The sequence below is a fragment of the Panthera onca genome, chromosome A3 (assembly GCF_046562875.1).
Source record: "Panthera onca isolate mPanOnc1 chromosome A3, mPanOnc1 haplotype 2, whole genome shotgun sequence".
Taxonomy (NCBI): Eukaryota; Metazoa; Chordata; class Mammalia; order Carnivora; family Felidae; genus Panthera; species Panthera onca.
The window spans coordinates 137,685,608-137,691,987 of record NC_138341.1 but is presented as its reverse complement, the minus strand read 5'-3'; positions in this window follow the sequence as shown (position 1 = coordinate 137,691,987).

The following is a 6,380-nucleotide window of genomic DNA, read 5'->3' as shown; positions in this document are numbered from 1 at the left end:
GTCGTGTGTTCCGAGGTTTGGGGCACTGGGAGGTGGAGGTCCCGGGGGCGTTATTCTACCGACCACAGGAGCCCACAGCCGCCCTGCGTTGTCTGCGCAAGCCCTCCCACCATCATTTCCGGTGGCAATGTCCCTTCCTTTCCTCTTTGCCCAGTGTGCCCCTCACCCCCTCCCACCGGCATCCGAGTGTCTTCTAACTTCCGGCTACAAAACAGATGCCTCCAAACACTGCACACATTTTTCATATTCTGAACAGACAGCATCCTAAACCCATCCGCTCGTTCAGTCTCTTGCCGTTCTTGAACTGCTTTGGTGAGCGGCTCGTCCCTATCACGAACTGAAATCCAGAGCGATAAGGTGAGTGGGACTTCTCAGGGCCAGTTCTGAGAAGACAGCCCAGGGGCCACCGGCTTCCTCAGTGATCTGACCCAGACGACAGGTTACGTGTGGCTGAGCCAGTTAGCGTGGCTACTTGAAGCAGGAATTTACTTACGATGTTAACTCCCTTTAAGGCAATTTCTGCTTGATCTGATTTAATTTGCTCTGAGTATGCGCGAGATAGATTTTTAAACAGAAATTGCCAAATGGATCCTGAACGCGTTCTGAGCGGTAGACGGCACGGCCTGGGAGTGGAGGAGAAGGGGGCCTGGTGACGTGAAAAGGGACCCGCTTCTGCTAGGACCTGGTACTCCCCTCTGAAGGTGGATGCTGAAATGAGAGGTTGTCTGAAACGCTGCCCCAGGGGATCGGGGCAGACGTCGTTGTGGGCAGGAAAGAGCTTGGGCTGGATTCTGTCTGCAGGCAGTTCTGGCGGAATGTACCAGCAGGTCAGCGGTACAGGTAAGAGGGAGCCTTTGTTAGGGATGCGGATTCCTGGGCCTCTCCCTCCAGGGGCGTGGCTTCCAGCTGGATGGTGCCCAGGTGGTTCTGATGAGCGGGAGACCAGATGGCCTTCACCTCCTGGTCAGGCTCATGCTCAGTGCTTTCAGCCAACCTACAACGATGCTGAATCCTGCAGGCGGCTGCCCAGTGCCCGATCTGCCAGGAGCACTGGGTTCTGGGAGTATGAAGGTTCTGGGCATGAGGGCCGCAGGAAAGGCTGGTCCTGCAGAGAGAGATGCAAAAAAAGATACGGAGGATCGTCCTCTCTCTCTCCCCCACGGACACACACACACACACACACACACACACACAGTAATGAATCCTTTCTCCCCTGAACACCAACACATGTGCACACACAGACACAGTCTCATGAATGAATTGATTTGGCTTTAAGAGCGTAACATCTTGCAGAAGAAAAAAAGGAAAAAGGTAGTTCCTTGAAATAATGAAAGTGATTGGACTTACTGTTTCCACATATTTATTTAACATTTGTCCAGTTGTTAGACCTTGTGTCAGCATGAAGGATGTGTCAGTAATCAAAATGGACACGTCTGCTCACCTCCTGGCACCTTGTGAGTTCATTAATTTAATTAACCCTCCCAGGCAGCCCGCGATGTGCAAACCTCCCCATCTCCTAGGTGAGATTCCTCTGCACTGAGACAACAGGTGTGTAAATAGGCCTAGAACCCAGGCCAGCTGGACTCATTTCTCCCCTCCCCCAGAAGCTCATCACTGAGCAGCATGCACATGAATTGCCCCACAACGTACCCTGACCTTGGCTGTACCCAAAAACGAAGCCACAAGTTCTAACAGTGAACGAGGTCACCCACCAACTTCAGGAGACAGAGGAGCCCGGGTGGGAACGGCCGCTGTCCTGGCCACAGCCCTGGGGAGATGGGCGGATGCTCTGGGGCGCTCCGGGACGCACCCGCCCTCCTGGGCTCCTGGTGTCTTGGGCGGGGCTTGGCTATGGCACACCTTCTATAAACAACGATTGAATGAACGAGATTTGTGGTTTCCTGGTGATGGAGAGATTCAAATTGGAACTCTGGCAAGGGGTGGCTGCAGCCTTTATTTCTTTCCGTCTTTCATGCCCACCTCTTCCACGCCAGGAAGGATCGCGAAACAGCAGTGATCACCGGCACCGGATGGTGTGCCAGTCCCCAGGCTCAGTCTCTGCGGACACGGACTGTCCCATCATACCATAGTCCTGGGAAGAGGTCCCACAACACCACGGTCCCGGGAAGTGCTCCCACTGGCCACGCCCTGGGAAGTGCTCCCACCACACCACGGTCCCGGGAAGGGTTCCCATGGCACCACTGTCCCGGGAAGTGCTTACCTTCCCATTTAAAGGTGAGCCAAGCGAGGCCCAGAGGAATTAAGTGACCTGTCTCAGGATACACGGCTGGCATGTGGTCAAGGCAGGCTGGACCCCAGACTGAGACCCGATCCCACCTCTCAACCCTATGCCCCTGTGCCTACCTTGCACGCATCGTCCACATTTCAGACCAGCTCCGTCCAATCAAAATGTAATGAGAGCCACGTGTGAAATTTAAGCTTCGCTAACAGACGCATTGAAAACAACAGGTGAGCACTGACGTGGTAAGTAAGTGATGAATCACTAAATTCTACACCTGAAACCAATTTTACCATATATGTTGACTAGAATTTAGATAAAAACTTGAAGTCAAAAAATACATAATTATTTATAAATTTAAAAAGGTGAAATTGACTTTAATGATATATATGCAAAATGTTATCATTTCGGGGCACCTGGGTGGCTCAGTCAGCTAAGCATCTCACGACAGCTCGCGGTTCATGAGTTCAAGCTCAGCGCCAGGCTCTGTGGTGACAGTGTGGAGCCTGTTTGGGCTCTCTCTCCCTTTCTCTCTGCCCCTGCCCTCTCTCTCTTTCTCTCTCTCCCTCCCTCCCCCTCTCTCTCCAAATAAATAACCTTGTAAAAACATCCTCATTTCAACATATTATCGATACAAATACCATCCAGTAGGCATTTCTGTGCCTTTTCTGACACAAAGTCTGTGCACTGGTGTGTGTTGTGCCCTTGAGGCCCAGCTGGGCTCGGACCTGCCACGCTTCAGGGGCTCCCCAGCTCTGTGTGGCCCGAGTCTGTGCAGGACGGGCACAGGTATTTTCCTGGTCTGCACAGGTGATGACACAGGCCACCCAGAGATGCATCTCTCTTTTCCCAAAAGGCTTAAATGAGGCCAAGGAAGGGCTTTGAAACGGAGCAGAGTAAGCGAACGCTTTTTGTTATCACCAAGGCTACCAAAACATCAGGCCGCCAGGCACAGACAAAGGTCCTGTGGTCTCTGAGCCCCGGGAGACGTAATTTTGTCTGCAGAGCATCTCCCCTTGTGCCCGGCCCACGTCTGGGGCTTTTTCTCCTGGCCCCACACAACGGTCTCCTCTGGGAAATCAGCCCACGCCCAATCCTGGGTAATGTGGGGCTGAGAACACCCTGATTTTGGGAAAGCACATGCCAGGTCAGCCCTGTGACCACCAGGGAAGTGTCAGTGACACTCAGGGCCTTGGGGCCGAGGGGAACACAGGACCCTGTAGATAGTCGTGTAAAGTGTGCTTGATCTGTTTTCTTTTTTTTAATTAAAAATAATTTTAATGTTTATTTATTTATGAGAGAGAAAGAGAGAGAGTGTGTGAGCTGGGGAGGGGCAGAGAGAGAGGGAGACACAGAATCCGAAGCAGGCTCCAGGCTCCGAGCTGTCAGCACAGAGCCTGATGCAGGGCTCAAACTCACAAATAGGGAGATCATGACCTGAGCCGAAGTCGGGCGCTCAACCGACTGAGCCACCCAGGGGCCCTACTTGGTCTGTTTTCTTATCTCCAGCTCTGGAAAACCGGCAGGTAGCCCCTGCCAGATGCTCCTCTTAGGAAAACATTCCGTCCACACGTGTGGACATACCACACGTGTGCATCCGTGGAAGGGCAAACGCGGACATGGCTACACCCTGGAAACACCACAAAAACATGATGCTGAGTGAGGGAAGGCAGACGCAAAGGCCAGGCGTGGAGGTTTCCCTTGACAGGAAGCGTCCAGGGCAGGCCAATCCTCAGAGACAGAAGCAGACTAGTGGGGGCTGGGGGCTGGGGGCCGGGGGGCAGGGGGTGGGCCCACGGGCTGTGGGATTTCCCTCTGGGTGACCCACACATTTTGGGACTAGATGGAGGTGCTGTTGCAGAACATCCTATATGCCGAATGCCACTGAGTTGCATTTTTAAAAATGATGAAAACGGTAATGAGAAAAGAAACCATGGTGGGGAGACTGGCTTTGTGGTTATAAAACATACTTTGGAAAAAGTGAAGTATATCTTCTCCTGCATTCAAAGAGGTTGCATATTTTTCCTAACCCGTAGACTTTTGACTAATATCCATTATTTTCATTCTGTAGCACACACCTGTCGCTCGCCAGAGAAGACAGCGGTTCGGGTCATTCTGGGTCCTTCCTCCGGCTTCCTTCCAGGGAACCCGCCTGGCCTCGTGTGGAGCAGTGGCTGCAGGGAGTGTCAGCGCCTGTCTCCTTCGAGAAGTTGGGCAGAGGAGGGCAGCTCCCCCCTCCCTGCCCCGCTCCTCCGTACCGCCAGCCCGCTCTCTGGGAATTCTGACCTTCCAGCCTGTGGCTTGAAGGTGGCAGAGACCGGGTATCTCTTCATCCCCTCGGACGGACCTGGCTGTGGACCATCCTCACGGCTCTCAGGGGCTCCCTTGTCTAAGCTGCTTCCCCGGCCACCTCCGACAGGGAACTTTCTAGACCCACAGTCATTGGTGTCCAGCCCTCGTACCTGATTCCCATAACCTCACACCCAGAAAGTATTATATAATTGAATCTGTGATCCAGGTGGTGGAATTTTTTTTTTTTTTTTAAAAGCACAATGTGGGGCTTGAACTCATGACCCTGAGGTCAAGACCTGAGCTGAGATCAAAAGTTGAATGCTCAGGGCATCTGGGTGGCTCATTCCATTAAGTGTCCAACTTCAGCTCAGGTCATGATCTCAGGGTTTGTGAGTTCGAGCCCTGCGTCGGGCTCTGTGCTGACAGCTCGGAGCCTGGAGCCTGTTCGGATTCTGTGTCTCCCTCTCTCTCTGCCCCTCCCCCGCACATTTTCACTCTCTCTATCTCTCAAAAAGAAATAAACATAAAAAAATTTTAAATAATAATAAAAGGGCATAAGATTTGAATAGTTAACCACACCATAGAAAATATATGAATATTTTCAGGGTGGCTCAGTCAGTTGAGCATCCAACTCTTTTTTTGTTTGTTTGTTTGTTTACTTTTGAGAGAGAGAGACAGAGAGAACGTGAGCAGGGAAGGGGCAGAGAGAGAGGAGGAGACACGGATTCTGAAAGCAGTCTCCAGGCTCTGAGCTGTCAGCACAGACCCCGATGTGGGACTTGAACTCACGGACCGTGAGATCATGACCTGAGCCAAGGTCGGATGCTCAACTGACTGACACACCCAGGCGCCTCCGGGCACTGGGATTTTTAAAAAATTTCCACGGTGTTTCTAACATACAGCGAGGGTTGAGACTACTCCAAAAAACTTCTCCCCCACCCCCTCCTTTTTTTTTTTTTTTTTTTAAACGTCGTTGGAATCAGCGTCTGTTGACTTGTGAACGAAGAACCATCGGGCTTGGAGCCCAGGAACACACAGTGGGAACCCTCGTTGTACCTAAATGCATGCACCTTGGAAAGCGCTGGTGCCTTCTTGTTTCTTTGTTTTCCCTTGGGAGCGACCAATGTTGACTTACTCATGCCCGTAAGTCACAGCGAGTGGCCTCCTGTGCCTGTGCAGGGCCCCTGGTTGCCTTCCGCAGTCTCGGGGAGCCCGTGTGACGGGCCGCAGTGTTTGCTCTGTGCCCTTTAACTGGATTTAAGAGCAGAGGCGGCTTTAGCCGAACAAACATTTAAGAGCTGCATATGCTGCATGTGCAGGGGATCGCTCTGAGAGATCACGTTTCACCAGGACCTCCAATCCCCAGTGATCGATGAAATAACTTCCTAGCAAGTACGCGGACGGGCATAGGAACTCTCGAGGAGAAAAGGCAATATTCTCCTACGATTTCGGGCGGCTAATTTCGGCGATCCCGTAGCTGGGACAGGATCCCGCCGGCTGTCATTTTCCCGGGAAGCCCAATCAGCCAGCATTCCTACATAGCACTTGTCAAATGCACAGTTCTTAGTATGAGGATCAAAATGCTGAAACTGGCAAGTTAATCTATAAATCTTGTTTTCCTCGTTTAAAAATGTCACTCAATCTGGATTATGGTCTGGGAGTTCTGAGGCATCTGGAGGTATCTGTGACTGCTGAAGGGAAGTTGGAAAATGTGCATCTCGAATGGTCTTTATCGGGCCCAAACGGCAGGGCTACGAGGATCTTTCGTCAGCGGATTCTGAGAGTGGGCCGTGAGGACCAGTCCTCCCAGAGCACCCGTCCGGACAGCAACACCCAGGACCGTCCTTCC